Raw genomic sequence first — 22,488 nt, 5'->3', positions numbered from 1 at the left:
TGGCCAGAGGAAAAATCCTCTCACCTGTAAAGGGTTAAGAAGCTAAAGGTAACCTTGCTGGCACCTGACCAAAATGACCAATGAGGAGACAAGATACTTTCAAAAGCTGGGAGGAGGGAGAGAAACAAAGCGTCTATGGCTGTCTGTATGCTGCTTTTGCTGGGGATAGAACAGGAATGGAGTCTTAGAACTTTTAGTAAGTAATCTAGCTAGGTATGTGTTAGATTATGATTTCTTTAAACGGCTGAGAAAGGAACTGTGCTGAATAGAATGACTATTCCTGTCTGTGTGTCTTTTTTGTAACTTAAGGTTTTGCCTAGAGGGATTCTCTATGTTTTGAATCTAATTACCCTGTAAGGTATCTACAATCCTGATTTTACAGAGGTGATTCCTCTGTTTCTATTTACTTCTACTTCTATTAAAAGTCTTCTTGTAAGAAAACTGAATGCTTTTTCATTGTTCTCAGATCCAAGGGTTTGGGTCTGTGGTCAGCTATGCAAATTGGTGAGGATTTTTACCAAACCTTTCCCAGGAAGTGGGGTGCAAAGGGTTGGGAGGATTTTGGGGGGAAAGACGTGTCCAAACTACATTTCCCAGTAAACCCAGTTAGAGTTTGGTGGTGGCAGTGGATATTCCAAGGGCAAAGGATAAAATTAATTTGTACCTTTGGGAAGTTTTAACCTAAGCTGGTAAAAGTAAGCTTAGGAGGTTTTCATGCAGGTCCCCACATCTGTACCGTAGAGTTCAGAGTGGGGGAGGAAACTTGACAGCATCAAAGTGCACCCTTAAGCCAGTATGACACATAACTTCCTGTCAATTGGACTAATGGTCACCAAGGTCTACTTGTCAGTCAATCACATCTAATGTAATTTTGATAATATAAGTATTGCCAGAAAAGTTGCAGAGACCTGGGTACCCATTTATGAATTTCAGGCAGTCAGTCATATAGGCAGAAAATATAATTAGAAACAAATTATGATGAAATATAATTTTTCTGGACTGTACCATCAAAACAAAATTTTACACAGTGCTACAAAATAAATTTCCCAGTTCTTATATAGGTCAGAAAAACTAGAATAGAGGCTGTGGTGAGCCAAAATGTAATAGATTATAAGTCTACCCTTGAGGTGAAATGTGATCATCATCAAAAGCTAGGAAACACGGATGAAGGCAAAGTAGTGCCACGAATTCCAACATTCAACTCTGTATGGACCATAAAAATCCCATTGCACACGGCTAAAATGCATGAGAACAAGGGATACCAATAAAGAAGGTCAACTAAAGTCCTAGCTCTACAAAGGTTGCAAACAAATGCTCATTTTGCACATGAACACTGTGTTAAAGCCAGATAAAAAGGTTTAACTAGAATAATAATCAAGCAGACATTTTGAGTTCCAATTGGACATAGTGTATATACTGTGGTCACTGTTTCCCAGTACATCGTCCTCACAGATGGGGAAAGTGGGAAAATGAGAATACAGAACTTTAAAACAAACAACAACAGTCAAGAAGAAAGCATTTATTGCAAACAATTTTTCAAGTTGTTTAGCTTCTGAAATATACTGTGGTTCACAATCTGTGAGCAAGTGCAAAATCTCCTTTTCAACTAAAAATATTGAAATGCAGTCTTTAAATTTTTGACAAAAGCAAGGGCCTAATTTTTTAAAAGATCTGGCCCTATTTATATGTATGCTTAATTTGCATGTGTAATTAACATTACTATGTATACAAATTAGGTATTTGTATGTGCAAATGAATAAGTAGCCATTCTCCCAGATATGCATATGCGCAGATAACTCAGCATTATGAGCATCAGAATGCAACTTTTGGAAGACAGGTCCTAAATATGTTTTGTTTCAAACAAAATATTTTTTAATTTGCTGTAATTATAGGCTTGCAGTAACTATTTGAATTAGCATTAGTCTGCAGATCTCCATTCTCTCTTATGTGATTTTATATATCCCAATTTCAAGAAGCAGGCTATGTTTACGGAAGCTGTTTACACAAGCTACATAAAAGTTGACATTCACCTCCTGCTGTGTGAAGGTGATATATATGGATTACAGTTGGCTTTGGTGCATTTTTATAGTATTGTTTGAATATAAACTATACAATAGTTTCCATTTTATTTTTCATTCTAATCTTATTACTTCATTGTTAACAATGAAATGTGCAGTGTTCAGGGTGTACAGAGCTGAGTTTGTAGGCCAATGCAGATTTTATATTCTAAGTGGCAGCACCATCAAGCACAGTTCAGGCTGTTTTGGCAACTCCAGCCCTAAATAAAAAGGTCACATCTATCTATGTAAAGTGTCTCCAAACTAATGTCAAACATAGTCTAACTGAAAATGTTAAAATAGTGATGTAGACAGAAAAGTGATAGCACTCAGGCATAAAACGATAAATGTGATTTATAGAAATAATGTTAAGGGAAAATGTATCTTGGTTTAAGCTTATGTCACATTACATCAGGAATGTTCAGAGAATGAGATTCATAACTTTCTACCTAGTGCAACTATCCTCATGTTGTGTAGACAGCTTGAATTGTGAATAAACTTCTCTTCATAAACTAACTGTGACTAGGAGACAGATTATGTACAGTATCGTGTATCCTTAGCTCCTTGTGGTCGACATATGGTTATGCTTATAAATTCATACCGAACAAACTGTTATATCCATTCCCTTATCTCCATATAAAGGAGCAGCATAAAAGTTTATGGTGCCCCTCTTGGATTATGTTACTTTAAATGGCCCTCTTTATATAACTTTTATTTTGGGAGCTTTTGACCCTCCAAATCATCTTTATGATTTTCCTAGCCTGTATCTTAATGACAGCTTCCAGGGCCCTTCAACTCCATGTTTTCCTTTCCTCATTTTCATGGAGATTTGTCTTGTTTTGTTTCCAAAAGCATAAACAGGTATAATTAAGTGCAATGAACTGTGTGATGGGACACTCTTTGCAAAGCCTTTACAATACACTTTCCCTTGCAGAGTTATTCAGCTAGTTCATATAAGAGCACTGTTTTCACACCTGTGCCTAATCTGAATAATTTGTGTGGCTACTGCGCTCTCCAAACAGACTGGCAAGTCTTCCAATCTAGAAACTGTTATGGACATATTGCAGCATTTGGAGGAAGGAGAGGTTATTCCTATCTGGGGAAGTTTGAAATCTACCAATTAAGACTATTATTAAGGGTACATATATCTGAAGTAGCTCTTAGTTGTAGTAATTAAGTACTTGACCTCAATGAATCAACTGAAAAACTGCAGTAGTGCATAGAGGTTCCTTAATAATTTCCTGTCTTCTTCTCCTCACTTTTATCTCTGATAACCTGCTGAGCAACAATCCAAGAGAATCTTCCACTGCCCTGTTGAATTTGCCAAAATCAGATTGGCCAGGTATAGAAATCACCTCTATAACTTTCTTTGGATACACAAAATGCTAATAAAAAACAAATGAATTTAGTATATGTGAAAGACTCAAATTTGACAACCCTGTAATCTAGGGCTCTCCAATTAGAGGTGCAGGATGGGTTTTTTAAAAACTGATAAAAATCAAGCTTTCTAGTTTTAAATTCTCATTTATTTCATTGATAAACTTTTAAAGCTTCTCCATAATATCATGTATGGTGATTTATTTCATATGTATTCCTACATCCAAATGTAGGAAATGGAATATGAACAATAGTGGTTACCAATCTGATTGTGGTGTGACTCATAATATTTCAGTAATTTGTCATAACGATGTATATTATTTTATCCAGTGCCTGAAGCTACAAAGTGAACTTAAATTTAGCTTGGGGATCTGTTAGAATTGCAATGGTTTGCATTACATGAAAAGTTTTACATCATAAAACATAATGCTTTGCTGCTTGCATAAGCATTTGTTTGGCAACCCTCTATGGAAATTTCTGTAAGTCGTTTTATTGCACTATTACCTTGTTTCAGCATACAGTATTGCGCAATTGTCTTGTTTCAGCAAAGTACTCCCCATCTAAACCACAGTTTATATGTTCATATTTTTTTTCTGGGTAAAAGTTCTGTATCTGTTCTCGACATACACTGACCTTTCATCTCAATTTCAGTAAAATCTCTATTCCAGTCTCTACATTTGGATCAGCATCTATGGCCATGCCACATTGACTTGGTAACATTCTCAGTATGTGTTAAATCATGCACACAAACTAATTTTAAACAATATAGGCACAAATTCCACTCTTTCCTCTTCTCTTTGTCTCTTTGAATGAGATGAATCTCTAGTTGGATTTGATTTTTATACAAATCTAGATGGCCAAATTTCCATTTGTATCAGCCTAGCTATGTGGAAAAGACACTAATCTGTTTCTGTTCTTCATCTGTCTGCTGCCTTTGCCATCATTAATCCCTAATCTTCTCTTACACTTACTCTGAGCTTTCCAAGTTCCACTCCTAACTTTCTGACTGCACCTTCAGCATGTCCCCATCCTTCTCTTCCCCTTTAAGGGTGAAGTTGACCCCTATACGGAGGACTGGTCCCACTTAAGTCCTATTTTAACATCTTGTGCTGGACTTCTGCTACGGGTGTATTTCATCCTAGGTTAATTTATCCTGTCCGATGATTTCACCCATTCCTCCTAGACAGATGATTCTCAAATCTCTCTTTCTAGCCTTGACCTCTCCCTCTTGTCCAGGGTTCACAACTTTAAAAGCCTTTCTTCTTGGACAGCTGGCCACTGTCTCAAATTCAGTTTCTCCGTAAGAGAGCATCTTGTCTCCTTTCAGTTGCCCCTCTTTCCTCTCTCCTATCAATGCTAACTTGCTTTAGTCTTGACCCCTCATTCTTCTTTTCTCCTTACATCCAAGCTCTTGCTGAGCCCTGTCATTTTTTTCCTGCGTATTACCAAATTCCACTCTCTACACTTGCTACCACCTGGGCAACCATACACCAGCCCAACACTGGGCACAGTCTAGCTATAAGTGATTAGTAATGATTTAAAAACTGTGTATATAAAAGCAACCTCTAAAAGTACTTGGCTCAGAACCTCGCATTGTGTATGTACAAAGCCCATCAGCCCATACAGATACAGTTTGCGTGCAAAAATGCGTTTCTGCCTGTGCAAACCTTGCAATGAAAAACTTCCTGCCCAAAAAATGGCTATGTAAAATTGCTCTGAAATATTAGAGGCCAATTTATGACCTCTCTGAAGTTCGGGAGCTCAATCCAGCCTAGCGATGAGCACTCTGGCCCCGATCCAGCATTGCACTTAAGTAGTGCTACTGACTTCAATAATTCAAATCAGTTCCTTAAACTCAAACATTTTTGTTGCAGCAAATTATCTGTTTCTAAAACACCAAACGTAAAGTCTTTAATAACTTACATCACATGCTTTTTACTACTTCAGAAAATTGAAGAAATCTCTCTATTTAAAGGGACTTAACAGCAAACCAAATTGCTTTGCTGCTTGAAAATGCATACACCTGCAAAACTGTCCAATGTTTAACCCTCTTAGGTTACCAGGCTAAACTCCAGAGTGCAACTTTGCTAACTCCACAAAGAGACAGATTTTGAAAAAAATTTCAGAAATAAAACCAAGCTAATTACTTTTACTAAGATCAGATTTAGGAAGTACAATATTAATTTCACTACTGCCTCCTGTAATATTATTAGGTTTCCCTGGTGAGAATAATAAATTAATATGAGCATTAAATGGAGTTTAGGTACCTAATAGAGTAAGTACAAAAAAAAGGAAGAACAACAAGACATCCTGGGGTGCATTTTATATTAAGGCTAATAACTAAAATTTCCCAAAAGACAGCGTATTTTATGTAAGGAAAATAAGTTGTGTAGGGTAGCATCATTGTGTGTTGGACAAATTATAAATATGATGAGATATTCTAATCACATTGCTATAGTACTTCCATGTATTAGATCACTTCCAGCAGGCTATAGACAGCACTGTGATAGCAGAAATACCAATATTGAAGGTAAATAGAAACATATGAGATTCATCCTTGCCCTGATACACAAATAAATTCCATCAACATTATGCACACTTTGATGAGACTGTAAGATACCTCAAGGTCCCTGAAAATGCAGATTTGATAGCCCATTCATTCTCCAGCTACCTCAGGATTGTCTGTCTGTCTTCTGAATAGAAATCTGATTTCATTTCTTTACCACATTCTGTTCCTTATATCCCACTGACTATTATTTTTCTCTCCAGTAAAAGTTCCTCAAACTATATTTGACAAATTTCAGACTCTAATTTAAAAAACAAAACCAAGAAACCTTGTACATTTAGAACATACTAATGATGTACAAAAAACAAAACTGTAAGACTAATGATAGATCAAAGCCTACCCTTTAGAGAAGAGCAGCATTCAAACTTACTGATGCACTTAAAACAATATGCTTGTTCTGCGTAATTAAGAATTTATGGAAAATTTATTAAATCTACAAATATTCAGATTTTGGATACCTCAGACTATTGCTATTAAGAATCTCTTAATTAAAGGTTCACTTTGTTTCTTTAAACATACTGGAACTATATCCTGTACCCTTTTGCAAAATACTTCTATTATAATTTGTAGGATTGTAGTTGTTTTCACAACATAATAGAAGAAAAACTGAAATGCAGTTTGGTAAAATATCAGTTTTTTCATAATATCTCTAACAACAACTCAGAATCTCCATTAGAAAGCTATTAGCGTTGTCATCTAAGTTATTATCTGGGCCCTGATCCTGCAATTCACTGCACGGGTGGCCTCCTGCACTAGTGGATTCTCATTGACTTATATATGAGACTCCATGCAAGTGCAGGGGTTTGCTCACATGCTTCTAGTTGCAAGACCTGGGCCTAGGTTTCCTGGCTCACTATTATTTCCCACTACGTTTCTTTTAATTAATGACATGTAGAAAGACACACAGAGAAACAAATTATAATCTGTTTTAGCTTAATAATAATAATAAAAGACCTTATTTTATATAAGTGATTACCTGGATTCAGATGCTGAAAGGTTGTGTCTATCCTAGCTCCCTGAATATCAATAACATCTTGTGATGGTTTATCTTTCTAGTTTTAATTTTAATGCTAATAATCTATAAATTACATATTAGCTAAAAGATGCTCACTGCTTTTTATACACTTAACTGTCTGTATGTGTTCATTTGTGTGGTCTTTTAAAACAGGAGATAATATATTTATATTATTTACTTCTCTTGTGTATGATTTATTGTTTCATGCATTTTGTTCTTTGAAAGAATGTTGGGTTTTTTTATTTCAAAGCTAAATGAAAAATATGAAAAACTCAGTCATATGCTCAAATGAAAAACATGTTATAAGTAAATATGTTGTTCTTGTACATTTAGTAAGTAAACATGCCAGCTCTATTAACTGTATCCCAGGTAAAGGGGCCAGAGTGGCATAAAGGTGCCCTAAAAACCCTTTTTGTGGCTGGGAGACAATTCCCCTAGTGCAGGGGCTGAGGAAGACCAGAGTAAGGCTGCCTTCTGAAAACCCCTAGAAAGCCTAAGGGTAAGAGATCACACTGATCTCTTAAAACCAGTGTAACCCCACCCCCACTCTGGGAACTGCAAGTTCTGTGCTTTGCCTCAGGCATGAGTCACAGTGAAATTATTTGTCCAGGCTTAAGCAATTCATTGCCATTAAAATCCTTTGCAGAAGACAGCCTGATGTAAGGGTATCCTTTAATCCTTCTGAAGTGAGGAGTATATTGCTGAAGTTTCATTGTTGTATGATGATGTAACTTAATGTGAAGAAAAGGTGTAGCTGGCAGTTTTGAGCAGCAAGCAGGGCCCAAGTCAAGTAAACAAGAGAGATTCATGCATACTAGTTAGTAACACAATCTGCAGGAGGAGAAGTGGTGCTGGAGAAAGGAAGGTTCCAGCAGAACAGAAACAAAATAGAGCAGCTATTAGCCACACGAAGAGCAGCAAGGATGGATGCTACAGCAATGGCTATTGGAGACCAAAATGATGTCAAAACACTTCAAGTGAAGACTGTAAAACAAAGGAGCTTTCTTGATATAAATCAGTCTAGTAAGTTTCAGACTTGAAAGTATTTTGGGAAACCCTCAACCAACATGAAGCCATATGGGAGCAGAGCTGGCGATGTGAATGTGTGTGCTGCAAAAGTGACAGGTATGCCAAGTGCCAATATACACACACAGTGTTGGACCCAAAACAGGATAAAGCATGTCCTCCTTAGAAGAATCTCTGCTGGCAAGTGTCACCCATGAATTAATCCTGGATCCAACATTTTCCTTACACTTGCATGTCTGTTTTTTTTTAAGCCACATTAAATTTCCACGCTGTACATATATGCCGTTTCCCTAAAAGGTAAGTTGTGAACATGCAAGAATTTTCCCCAGCAGGATTAAGCATGTGAAGAAGTGGTTGTGAGGGAGAGAGTTACTGATGTGAATGCAGCCAACCCACCTGAAGTCAATGTAGTTGCATATGGATAATGCAGTAGAACTTGGCCCAAATAATTTTGATACTAGACAAAAATCATATAAAAATAGATATTAAATGGAGCCATGAATATAATTCTCCTTGGTGTGAAAGCCTCCTCAAGCCTTTACCCTTCCATCATTACCGTAAGCTCATTTAAGCAACTAGGTAGCTTAGAATATAACATATACAAATCAACCAGATACAATATTTCTAACTCACTGTGAAACATTTCTACTTTCATGAGAGTATGTGTAGTCATTTTGCTGCCACAACTATAATCCAGGAACAGTTTGAATGTTATTTAACCAACATTTATCAAGCATATGATGGCATCATTTCAATGCAGTTGTATATTATGTTCATGACAGCAAGATCTGGCAAAAATCACCAACAATCCTATTCTGTGCAGATTGTTCCAGCATGTTTGATTAATCAGAAGGGGGAAAGAACAATATATTATCTCCAGTATACAGTTCGCTTATAGAATTAGACTCACAAGTACCTAATACTAAACAGCAGCTGCTGGAAAAATGCCATTTCTCCAGAAGAGCTGACCTGAGAGACACTATCCACCTGCATCTTCCTTGAATTTAATTTTTATTACTATTTTTACACAAAATTAAATTTATAGGTCTCTACTGAAATTCTGGGCCAGTTTTCAGGAAGATGAACAGCAGGAGCCCAGCTGATGGAGTTCAAAGCATACATTGTCGGAAGGGACTTACAGGTGGAAGAGAGAGAGTTGGGAGAGTTTACAGAAAGGCTGTCTGGTGAGCAAACTGTTCTTTAAAAGTTCTTCCTGCCCTAAGAGCCTATGGAGAGCTGACAAAAGCACAATGGAATTTTTTTTAAAATTCAGACATGGTGCACAATTAAAATTCCACATTTAAAATATTAACTAACCTTAAAACACATTTTACTGTAAATGGAAATCATTTAAAATGGTCTGGCTGAGGTCTAAGTTTCCCCTCAGATTGTCTATTATATTTTCCACATCTGAAGAAAGGGTTTAACATCATTGAATGATATTTGGCAGCATAGGCTTTGACGGCAGCACTAAAGTGGGGTTTTTACCCACGAAAGCTTATGGTCAAATAAATCTGTTAGTCTTTAAGGTACCACCGGACTCCTTGTTTTTGTGGATACAGATTAAGATGGCTGCACCCTGATACTTAGCACTAATAAAGAGAGTGTCAAACTGCAGTGTGGAGGAATGCTGAAAGCCTGGACAGAATGAAGACCCAGGCTTTCCCAGTTTCGTCGTATTGTAGGCTGTCATTGTCATGCCCCTAGCTGCTTGGTCATGCAGTAGATAGAACTCACTCATCTAGAACGAGCTACTGAACTAAATACTTTAAAAATTAGCTGGCCACCATATTTGCTTTTTTGGGGAGCTCCATTGAGACAGACCCTTTTGGCCCTATAGCACACGCCATCATTTACACAACTGTGCAAACATTCCCAAAATATAGGAGTAAGAAAGCCCACTAGCCTCTTAAGCAGCTAATGCTTCTGCTCTTGTTCTCCTACTTTAAAAGAAGTAATTTCCTATATCATGAACATTGCCAGATCCCTTCGTAAGCTACCAAAAGTAGCCTAGCAGCAAGCTAATAAGGGCTGGCTATTGGCATTTCCTATCATTCACAGAATAATTGCTCCATGCGCCATTCCCCTGCCATGAGAGGCTGTAAAGAACACACAGCAGAATTCAAAAGGCCTTCCTGGTTTAAGGTAACTCAGAGAAAGACTAGCCTCTCTCCTGGTATTTTCACTGAAACCAGTAAGTACAGAGCCAAGTGAAAGGTGTGAGATAAAAAATCCTACATGTTAAACATATTTATCTATCTATATTGATAACAGTGCTTTATATTACTACACTGGAAAGAAATTTTAATTCCAATTTACTTTTAGCTGTTTATGTCATATGGGCCTGATCCAACACCCATTAAAGTCAAAGGGACCCTTTCCAATGACTTCTGCAGGTGCTGGATCAGACTATCAGTATGGTCAGTGAAAGGTGAATGAAGTCAATTTCACTTTGCTTTATAGTCAGGTTCACTTTCAATGTCTGCATACCAGAGCTTGCAATGCAATGCTTATTTATTTAAAAATAACTGTTCGCATTTCAATTTAAAAACTCACAGAAATGTGTGTAATAGTTGTGCCTACTCCAAAGGTCCTACTGTCATCACAACATGGCTCTTGGGTTTTGTACTTGTTTTAATTTAAATTTTGGATGAAATTTAAATTGACAGTGTCCCCTTTATCTCCCCCGCCCAATGAAATTTGGTTCAGTTTAATTTTAAGCAACCTTCACCACCACTGCCTACACTGTCTGTAATTAGCAGTAGTGAAATTATATAACCTATTCACATCTCAAGATGATGATTTTGTTAATACCAGAATTTGTTGGGTAACTTTCAGAATAAGATGACATTGTCCTGAGTGTTACTAGATGACAATTTCATACTGCTTGGCAGTTCCAGAGCTGTGGCAAATCCAAGAATAAAGCCTGTTAATCTACCTCATGTGAGTAGTCCCATTATTAACTTTCACTGTGCTTTACTAGCATAGATAAGACATGTTCCTTGGCCCTTTGAGTAATGACTTTATTTTCATGAGATATTCATGACCTCCACAGAGCATTACAGGCAAAGGTACAACTTTTTGTATATTTGCTATAGTTTCATTAACTTGTAGGATAAATTTAATTTGTTAGAACTCAGCTACATTCATCAAGTAGGAATTCTGTTAGTTTTACATGATGTGCACTTTGTTCTTTTGCTGCAGTCTGTTGGTTTATCATTATAGCTGTTGACATAGATAATCATTATTGAACATTTATATATTTCTTGAGACCAATGCATTTCCCAGGAGAAAGGCATTACTTTGATTTTTAGTTTATGCATAAAAGTTAAAATGACTTAGGAATGCAAAACATTTTGAGAGGAACAAATCTTATTACGTAAACTCAAATGGAGTGAAATGTCCTGAAGACAGGAAAGTAACAGTATAAATTCTCCTCCATGTCCTTAATAACTCTGACTTTTCCTCAAGTCTTCCAGGAAAAAAACAGAGTTCTAAATGGCAAAATGTTTTATAAAGTCAACATGAAGCGTCTGTCTAGCATTAACCGCAGGACTGCCATTGGTTCCACAGTAGAAACTCAGGGCAGAAACCTGAGAGGCTTCCTATTTAATGCTGTTATCCTTATTAGTCAAGCTACCTGCACATATTACCAGAGCCAACTGTCTGCAGGGGTAAAATTCTTAAATAGAAGAATTTCTTTTACATTTTCTAAGGCTGTGAAACAAACTGTAAAAAGATGGTATTGTCAAATTCTGCTCTCATACTGTGTAACCCCAGAGGAATGTTAAGAGGAATGCAGCCTAGTGGCGCCAATTCTCCTTTCATGCTGGTGTAAATCAGGAGTAACTCCACTGAAGTCAATAGAATGACACTGACATAAAAACAGTGAGGAGAATAATTATAACATTAAGGCTATCTATTCATCCATGTACTTGCACCACGCCCATCACTGTAATATCTCAGCATTTGATTACTTCTACAAGGAGCATGCAAATTCTCACTTTCACTTTTTCCATCCCTCTGCTGAAGATAAAACATTTGTGTACATATCTTTTTAGCTTAGAATCACTGTTCCCTATCAACTGATTTTAATGGCACAAGGATTGCGCGGGGGGGGTTATTCCCCAAACTCATCAGATCTCTGCCTGTAATGCCTCCTTCCCTGGCATAGTTAAATAACCTTTTGCACAGCAAAGTGAGCATAGCAGACTGACATGCAAGACATCATCTAGAAAACAAAACTTAACTGCCTCAGATCTCAGATGTATAGATTTTGGGTTTAAGTACTTCGTGTCTGCTGTGGATGGCCTGCTAGAAAAATGATAGCTGGAGTAAAGTCTGATTAAATTAGAAACAAAATATTCCTGTTGAAATTACAGTTCAAGCTGCAAGCAAGTGACAAGCGAAAAGAGATCATAAAGTGCAAGAAGGATGAACTAGCTGGAGTGGAGAGGTCAGATCTTGCACATATTTGGAACTTCTAATCCTCTCATGTGGAAGATTGATGAAAATCTGGTGGCTGAAAATGATCAGTTAGCTATTTAAGGAACTTTCCAAAGTCTGAAAACCTGACTGACTAAGGAACTGGTATTAGTTTGCATAATGCAGATTACATAAATGTCAAAGCTAAGGGCCCGAGGGAGTTAGCAAACTACTTCGAATTTAAAAAAAAAAGTCACACAATATGTCTAACTTCAACTTCAGTAACAGCTTCTTACACAATAGCAATAAAATACCTTTTGATTACGTTATTAAAATAAGTGACCCCCCTTTTTGTTTTTTAACCACAAGTGAGTATTTATTAAGAAAAGTTGCATGTTTTGCTTTACATGTATTTATATGCTGAAAGTTCAATTAAGATAATTTCCTTAACAAAATGCAGACAGTAATCAGAGGGATAGTCATTCCAGACCACATTGAAAAAATAAGAACTGCTAAAATCTAAGTATCAATTTTATAACAGCTCACAAGTCCCTTGAGAGGCCTCTTCAAAGTTTATTTGGTTTTGCTGTGTCAAAGGGAAAAAAAGAGGGAAAAAGTACGTGGTGATATGAAAACGCACACACTTGGGATGTACTAAGGAGGATGGTTTGCTGCCAACAGGTAAGAAGAGCTATGGGAAACCATTTTCCTCACCAGAATAACTGACAAACAAAAATAATAAAATAAATAACACTTCTTCAGGCTCACAGTACAAAAGCCAACAGATTTTTTCTATCATCTAACTTATTTTTAAAGTGAAAGGTAGATTATGCAGGTAGAGAGCTGTAATTTTCACACCAAAATACCCTCTACACAAAACAGCTTGGCAGTTGTTTGTTTTAAACTGTTTAACGATGCATAGCCTCAAGACATAGTATAGTGAGGATGCAATGGATTGGTAACAAAATATGGCTTTATTAAAGTCCAAATACAAAAAATAACACTTATACAACAGCATTAATAGCACATATTATACTTAAATGTGTGTAATTTGAGGTCAGCATATTACTTCCCTCTCACAGGTTAGTATCCAGAATTTGTCAGCCTGGATATGGTGGGCTGTTTGCTTCATTCGCACGAGTAGAAGCATTCCTGATTGGCTTCCCAAGGGAAGTCCTGTCATTTTAAAAGTTGCTACTGCACCACACTGGGATAGGTAGTAGCTAAAATATTCCAGATGTGCCGATGTCCCAGCACACGCCAGGCAGACACCTATTCTTCCTCAATGAAGGGAGATGATCTCCTTAGGTTTCCTAAGTCTGGTCAACATAACATTTTCACCTTACATAGTAAAACTGTCACAAACAACACAGCAGATATCTTTTTTAAAAAAAATCAGTGCTTGCCAAATGAAACCACGTTGTTGCCTCCTATATTAGGTATATAGGAAATCTGTGTTTTTTGGGCAAAGGATGACTTTAATGATGAACACTGTATCCACCACATATGCTACATTATAAAACTAATTATCTTGCTCCCTATCTTGTGGCCCTCATTGATCAAACCCATTGCCAAAATATCCCAAACTAGAAGGAAGTTGAAGAACATGGGCAACGGACAGAGTCATCACTTAGGCAGTATCTCAAGGCAGCAGCTTACTGTTAATGACCAGTTACAACAGTCAGCAAATATATGGCCACTGCAAATGCCATTGTTCAAAAATAGCTCATCAGTTAAAGCCCAGAAAAGGGATCCCAGATCCAAGGGCCCAAAAAAGAAAGCCTCTGTTGTTGGATTACATGTATCCATGCCCAAGCTTTCTAGTTGTCATTGTGGCTTCTAAAATGCAAGGATTAGATGGTACAGAGATGATTTCATACATGAATGTACATTCTCAATACTAAACACGATCTTCCAGATTTTTCCAAATCCTACACAAAAGTGCAGCCTCCCCCCTACTGAGGTACTCATTTTATGTGTCTGTCTAATCTACCTAGACAGATGCCTTCACAAGGTGAAAGGAAAGGCTTAATCTGATCATAGAATATCTGGGTTGGAAGGGACCTCAGGAGGTCACCTAGTCCAACCCCCTGCTCAAAGCAGGGCCAATCCCCAATTTTTGCCCCAGGTCCCTAAATGACCCCCTCAAGGATTGAACTCACAACCCGGGGTTTAGCAGGCCAATGCTCAAACCACTGAGCTAACCACTGCCTTTGGATGTAAAGTCTCAGCAGCAGACACATAAACAAGTCTTGCTTCCAAAGTACAGAGTTTACATGGGAATGAATATTGATGTCTCTTGTCTCTTGAAACTGGAGCCTATGCTGCATAGAAAAGGGACTTCCTTATACCTTTAACAAAAAGAAAAGGAGTACTTGTGGCACCTTAGAGACTAACCAATTTATTTGAGCATGAGCTTTCGTGAGCTACAGCTCACTCCTTTTCTTTTTGCGAATACAGACTAACACGGCTGTTACTCTTATACCTTTAACAGTTTTCTATAGAGAAAATATAATCGGGAACACTCCCAGAACTGGCTTCTATTAGGGCCTTCACTTGTTCTATTCCTGAAAGGCCCTAAATTGTCCTTTCCCCTGTAAGAATGTTACCCTTTGCTTGTTTTATGTACACTCCTGTTGATTGCTCCTGTTGCACAAAGTTTTGAGGTTTTCTTCAACTGTTGTATATAGTAGCTAAGGAACCTGGGGAACCTGCCAAGAAGAGATCCTAAAGAGAGCTGCTCAATGGAAATAAATTCTATGATGGCCGTTCTGTTTGTAGACGGAAGGAACACCAATCTGTCCAAGTTGTTGTCTCTGCTGAACAGAAAACCAGTCTGGCAGGTAGGGAAAGTCACTTTTCTTGGCTGAATTTCCCCTTCCCCATGTACCCTGATAAGAGGGGGCAAGCATCAAATAAATCCGTACTTAACTAAGTTTGCCTTTAGACTACTTTTTTCTTTTTTTTTTGTTTGAATTATTCCTTTATTCTAATCACTTACAATTTACCCTCAGAATCTGCCAAACATTGCGTAATTGTGTTAAAGATCTAATCTTCCTCCCTTGTCAATGTAAATTACAGAAAACAATATTAAGCTTATACTCTAGAGAGTTTTAACCACAATTTATGCAAAGAACATTTCAAAATTTTCATATAACTTAATATGATTAATTATAGGTCTAATACTATTCATAAATTTTCAAGAAAGAAAAATAAATACAGATTTTTAATGACAGACATTCAAAAGCAAAACAATAGCAAGAAGTGGCTCCTCGCTCTTGCATAAGCCTTTTCAAACTAGCAAAGATGATTGTGATCAGTGTTCAAGGCAGCTGCTTTTAGGATTTGATTCTATGAGATGTTCAGCATCTCCTGAAGCATGTGGAGTGCCCTTAACTGCCAAGGACTTAAGCAGACTTCAGGGGGAGTTGAAGGCACTCAGCACCCTGCAAGATCATCCCTGGAGCCCTAATACTCAATTCCAGTAATTCTGTTCTTAGGAAGCCAATATAAAGTCTAGGAGGACTTGTGACACCTTAGAGACTAACAAATTTACTTGAGCATAAGCTTTCGTGAGCTACAGCTCACTTCATCGGATGCATTCAGTGGACAATACAGTGGGGAGATTTATATACATAGAGAACATGAAACAATGGGCGTTACCATACACACTGTAACCAGAGTGATCAGGTAAGGTGAGCTAGTACCAGCAGGAGAGCGGGGGGGAGAAAAAACTTTTTGTAGTGATAATCAAGGTGGGCCATTTCCAGCAGTTGACAAGAACATCTGAGGAACAGTAGGGGTTTGGGGGGGAAATAAACATGGGGAAATAGTTTTACTTTGTGTCATGACCCATCCGCTCCCAGTCTCTATTCAAGCCTAAGTTAATTGTATCCGGTTTGCAAATTAATTCCAATTCAGCAGTCTCTCGTTGGAGTCTGTATGGAGTAGAATCTTAGTGGAGTCTCTCTTGAGCCAGTTCTCTCCCTTTCCCACAATCTACTTTTTTCCAGGCAGGACAGCAGCAATGTTTTCACAAGAGGAATAGGGTAACATTATTGTCTATAGGCAGCACTCTGGAACCCCTGCATATAGAATTTCAAAACTCGACATGAACTGGAAAAGTTCATGGTTTGGGGAAAAGAAAAGAACTTAGAGATGATATATTTCTAATTTCGAGGGTTCTTCAGAATAGATTTACCAAGGATTCTGATTACCTTGAGCACAAAGTAAGAATATGTAAGTATTCCAGACATGCCAAACCAAAACTACTATTTAAAAATAGGCTAAAAAAAATCATGTTCTTACTAAAAGTACAGTTTACGTATTTTGTTGCTTGCAGTACAACATATTTTCTCAAAAATGTTTTGGAGGGAATATTCCTATAAACAGGGATTTAGATAATCAAGAAAACTTAGGTAAGTGACACGTGCTGCAGACCATAATTGAGATTCAGATCAAAAGGAAATTTCAAAGATTTGCATTTCAAACTGGAGGAAGAGAGGGGAATATTCTTTTTTTTTTTTGGCCAATATAATGGACTGCTTCACATTTATTTATGTATTCATTTTTTATTTAGAAAATATGCTTCTCTACAGTAAACAAAATCTTAAGCAAAGAAAACCTATACAAAGAACAAAAAGTCAAACAGATTACAGGGACTTTCTCCCCCAAAACTCCACATCTTCCATAGTCTCATCCCCGACCTGCTCAGAGAAAGATCTGCATGAATTCATTGATAAGCCTTGCACCCTGCTTTTAAGATTACCAGAACTGCTCCCTTGACTGGGCCATCAGACCCTGAGTTCTAGAGTCCAGAACCCTCTACCAAGAGCACTGCTTCCTTTCTCAGACATTTATTGGCTCTATCATAGACAGTGTTGATGGTAAGAAAGGCACTATGCCTGGTACCCAGGATTGAAACCAGGTAGAACTGTATGTATCAAAACCTTTTTGAATGAATTGTGTCCAGAAACAAATAAGGAAACAGTGAAGCTTCTGAAGAGGTTATATGTTCTCGATGACTGACAATGCAAAGCAAGCAGGAAGCAATATTAGCTGAAATTTCTGAGTGGGAGTCAAATGTGGCCCCATGCTGAGCATATAGCAGTAATCTCGCTGGGAGATGATAGAAGTTGGATTACTGTTGCAAGACCCATATTGGAGAGTGTATGTGCAGTTATGTAACTTAAATGGAGATGGGAAAAGGCTTTCTATCAAGCAGTGCTACCATGGAATTCAGGTACAGTCAGAGGTCTAGAAGCCAACCACATATTACATTCACAATGGGCGGATGTACCCTGTCAATAACAGCAGTGCTGGTAAATCTCATGATTCTGTGGTGAGTCTTGTGACATTTGTTGTTTTTCTTAAAGCTTCAGTTCCTGGTATACTTCAATTCTATACAAATTTCAGCTTCTAGCTTTCTTGTTTTCAGGGAAAATCTTGAAAAGATGACCCAAGTGTACCTTAAAGGCTCAGGACCCAGAAGGCAAATTAGAATAACCCAATTATTTAATTGCATGCTTTTTGGAATACTTGGAATTAGCATTATTATAATTGGGACAGCAAAACCTGCCACTCTGCCCAAATGCTTTCTTCTCCCTACTGTCATAACTTCTACCTTGTCTGCACTGAACTTTAGAAAATCCAGGCTTCTCTCACTGCTCCATACCCCCACCCCACTAGCACAGCTGAACTTCTTCCTAACTCTGTACTGTTGCTACTGCCACTTCTCTACACCACTCTGTGTCTTGAAACCACAACCCGCCATTTACCCATAGTCTTCCTTCCTCTTCCAGTAGCAGAGAGTGCTTTTAAGCTGTCTAACAAAGAGAGGCTGAATGTAATGTCACACAGATTTCCCTGTTAGTGAAATAGCATTATCTCAGAAAGTTAGCTCAGCGAGGAAATTTCAAGTTCCAAATATTCACAATTCTCTCAAAACATGCAGCTACCATTTCTGGTAATTACTTGGCACAACTTCACCATAGTAGAGTGAAAGCAAGATCTGCATATGCAGGTTGTGTAGCAATTACCACAAGGTAATACCGTTCTACACATTATTTCATTTCATATGAAAATAAATAGCAACAAAAGCTAACCCCTATATCGATCAATTTAGCCCTCAAAAAGATTTTTCTCCCTTAAATTCACATAGGATAGGTAGGAAAACTGCTTCTGCTGAACACACAGTTTCTTTCATTTCACTTTAGTGCAGAATACCAATAACATTTTAATTATAACCAAAGTAAAAAAAATAAAAACTATCTAATGTTGTGCCCTGGGCAACCAGCACTATTTTTGATGAGAACACAAAGGCCAGAGACACACTAATGGACCTTGATAAGTAGTTTTCAGTGTTGTAGCAGTGTTGGTCCAAGGACATGAGCGCACCAAAGTTGTTTCAATAAAAGATATTACCTCACCCACCTTGCCTCTCTCTTGATAAGGAGTTTCAGTTCTTTTCAGAAAAGGGCAATTCATAAAGTGTTTCCCTGCTCATTTACTTCCCCACATACAGGCTTGTAGAGTATTTGCTTATATAATATGTGTAACTCTGTCACCCCAGCTGCATCTTTCCACGTAGCACTGTAAAACTGCACAGCTACTTGTCCAAAACAGGAAACATGATGGTTTTGGATCAAAGCCCTGGTTTTCTTTCTAGAGTAGAAATGTAGGAAAATTACATGACATTAGATTCAATTCATTAGTCTAACATTTGCACAGTAGTCAACCTACCCGAATGTTTCAGCACAAACGGCAGTGCCAAGTGATTGAATTCCCGTTGGACACTTATGCAAAAAACATTAATGTCTTCAATTAAGATTTTTCAAACCACTATTTAATTCAGATATAAAGCAAAACAGGAATAAGCGGAAAGCTTAAGGTTTGCAGACTTATTTGTGCTATTCCCATTAACAGGAGTCATATTATCCTGCATGGAAAATCTATTCTGCATTATATAATAAATATCAAATGACTGACCATATAACATATTTAATATGGATTACGAACAATGTAATGGACACATAGCTCTAGGGGTTGAGAGTCAAAGCTATGCGCTAATTAGTTTATCTGTTTAACACAATAACTTTCTTATTAAGTTGACAGTAGATGTATGTTTTGTATCTCTAGCGTAGAGCTGTACTCAAAAGCATTTCTTAATGTTAACATCCTGAACACGGACCATGTGGTGTTTGTGAGTTTGTTCACTTCTGTCTCTACTCAAAACATTCATTGGTCGCCGTTACACAGACTGTATTTGCCAACAGTTACTGCATAGTCATAAATAAGATACCACAGTTTTGCCCCATATTTGAAATAGGAAATAACTGTGGAATCTCAGATACCACACTGTGGTAATTATTGGCAAATGCTGCCTGCTTACAATGATAAATCCACAAAGAAAACCTGATTGGGTGATTCAGAATAAACCAGGTACGTGCCAAGTAGCCACAGACAAGGACTTCTGATTTGTTAAAGGAGGTCAAAATGAGTAGGAACCCTAAATTAGACATCCAGTAGATCAATTCATAAGATATTTCCTAATTTATTCATCTTTGCTGTTCTACTACAGAGTGTCCGAAATAATTCACAAACTTCATAGACAGTTCTTGACGTGAGGGGGAAAAAGACAGTTGCAGACAGAGGTTTGAGGGAAACCAGATGATGGTCTTGTCACTGAAGAGACTTTACTTTAAAAATTGATCTGCCTTATTAATTTCTGTTGCAATAAAATCGTTCCCTTGTACACTGATAGATGGTAATTAAGTTCATGATCCTGTAAAGACTTACACATATGCTTAAATTTTAAGCATGTAGCTGGTAGCATTGTATCAATGGACTATTCACATGCTTAAAGTTAACCATGTGGAGAAGACTTTACAGGCTTTAGACCTAAAGTTGCATTCCTAATGTATTCCTGCCCAAAAGGGCAGAGTATCAAACTGTCCCATAAAAGTTACCCAGGTTCCTAATTGCTAGGATTCTGAGAATTAACACTTGACATTATTTCAACTATCGCTACAATTCAGAAATCTGGAAAGGTAAAGCTGGTTTATTTCATTTATAACTGTAAAATGAAACCCAAAGATTCTTGGATCTAAGTCAGTAAGATTTTAATATAAAGTCTTCCTTATGTCCTAGAAAAGTATTTGCTCTTTTTGTGGAATTAATGTTGGGGCCATAAAAGAATTTAGATTTCTTTTCTATGGGACTGGATTTGACATATTTACTGATTAAAGAAACAAAGCATGAAGTAAGCTTAAGCAGGTTCAGACCTTACTTTCATGTTTGTACATATTTTCAGTGCTTTTCCCTATCCTCAATTGCTTTAGCTTCCTTTCTTGTCTTTCAGATCATCAATGTAAAAGGAAATGGAGCTGTATCCACCTGAGTCACATTTCACCTGCAAAGCTAGAGTGTCAAAGTTAAGTACAAGCGTTTTTTCATCCGGTATTAAAAAAAAATAGGTAAACGTGGGATGTCTGCCACTATTTATGAGCTGCATGGAGCATTCTATTTCTTGGGTTCACCCTAAGAGTATGCGCCAGGCTTGAGTACAGAATGAAAAGTTTTACAACTATAGTTTCTCTTTATTTAGCACATACTTATTCCGTGAGTCATTTGTAGTAACTGATGTGCTCGTTAATGTAGATAATGGATATCATAAAAAAAAAACCCTGATATTTACCCTTTGAGTGGTTTATTTAGTGTTAGAGGATTGGCTTCCAGCAGCATAAAGAGATACAGCGTCTCAGTTGTTCTCTGCTGCATAGGGGAGAGAATTCCATTTTGCCTTTCAGCCAAAGGGTCCTGGCTGACCAGAACCCCCTCAGCGACCAGTCCTTAAAGCAGATAGGATGGGATTCGGAGAGAAGCCAGTGACCCATCCAAGCAATCACCAATCACAAGCTGGACCTAACAGGGAGAAAAGGAGCCCCCAGAGTTTATAGCGAGATGGACAGAACAGTCTGCCATCCTCACTTCTTATGTTTTCAGTGCTCTGGAAGGATTTGGGGACCTGCTTCACAAAATGAAAGGTCTGCCTTAACAGTGAGAACTGCAGTTACTTCACTTAATTAGGAAATGGCTTGAGGGTGAATAAAGTCCTAATCCGTAAGGGCCCTCTGCCAGATGAAGGCTCACTCAGAACTGAAGGGACATGTGGCCCCACATTGCACACTGGCAACAAGACTGCCTTGTTCTTATGATCATTTTACTGTAAAAAAAATATGTTCAGCCACTCCTATAGGGCTCCAGCAAAAAAACAGTGTTCCTATGGACCATCTGTGTGCCACTGACCAACCAAGAGCTGAAAATAAATGCTGGGGTTGCACCCACATGCCTTTTTATTCTATGTGGCATTTTGATTACATTTAGTTATTGGGATATTTTTATTCGAGGGAGAGTCTGATTATTGTTGTGCGTTTAATTGGTCATTCATCTTTTCCCCTTGATTCTCCTGCCTCTTTCTTTTCCTTCAAGTCATATCTTTTCCACTTCTTTCATTAAACCTTGTCCTTTCCTCAGCTGAACTGTTCACTCCTTTTTAGAACTGGTTTCTCCTGGATTGCTTTTAATTCCTAATGTCCTAGAGATTGTAGGGAAATTAATGTATATTAATATATTCCCCTGGACATTAAGTGGAGGCACTGTGTATTGAGAATCTAGTTTAGCTCCAGTGACTAGTAAGCAAAGGGCTGAAATCTATCAGACCAATGAACCAAAATTTCCCCAGGGTCCACTGTTCCTAAGGAGCAGGTAGTTTCCATCATGACTGAGTATCAGTGGCAGTGACAGAGCAGTATAAAAGTAAAATGATTGCTTAGCTCTTAATTTTACTATAAAACACACCTGATTTTCATATTTATTTGACTTTTAAGTGTCAGGTTTTCAAGTCCAGTCAACCTATCTTGGCATAGGTCCCAAGTAGTTAAGGACAGCAATGGCTTTACACCACCTTTGTAATCCCTAGATCCCAGTTAGAAACTGGGCTACTCCAATGTATGCTGGCAGTA

At 37.7% G+C, this 22,488-nt stretch overlaps 1 protein-coding gene across 2 annotated transcripts in view; it reads left to right on the top strand.

Annotated features, from left to right (window-relative positions):
• VEGFC (vascular endothelial growth factor C) overlaps window positions 1-22,488 on the top strand; it is a 179,695-nt gene extending 157,207 nt beyond the window's left edge. The window contains exons 8-9 of one of the 2 annotated variants that reach the window (XR_012158639.2): window positions 15,157-15,309; window positions 20,826-22,488. The gene's annotated coding sequence lies outside the window, so the exon portion shown is untranslated. The remainder of the gene's footprint in view (window positions 1-15,156; window positions 15,310-20,825) is intronic. The other variant, XM_078852513.1, reaches the window with a different exon arrangement.

This window comes from Lepidochelys kempii, chromosome 4, assembly GCF_965140285.1.
Source record: "Lepidochelys kempii isolate rLepKem1 chromosome 4, rLepKem1.hap1, whole genome shotgun sequence".
Lineage (NCBI taxonomy): Eukaryota > Metazoa > Chordata > Testudines > Cheloniidae > Lepidochelys > Lepidochelys kempii.
Note: the sequence above shows the minus strand (reverse complement) of the source record. Positions and strands in the feature narration are given on the sequence as shown.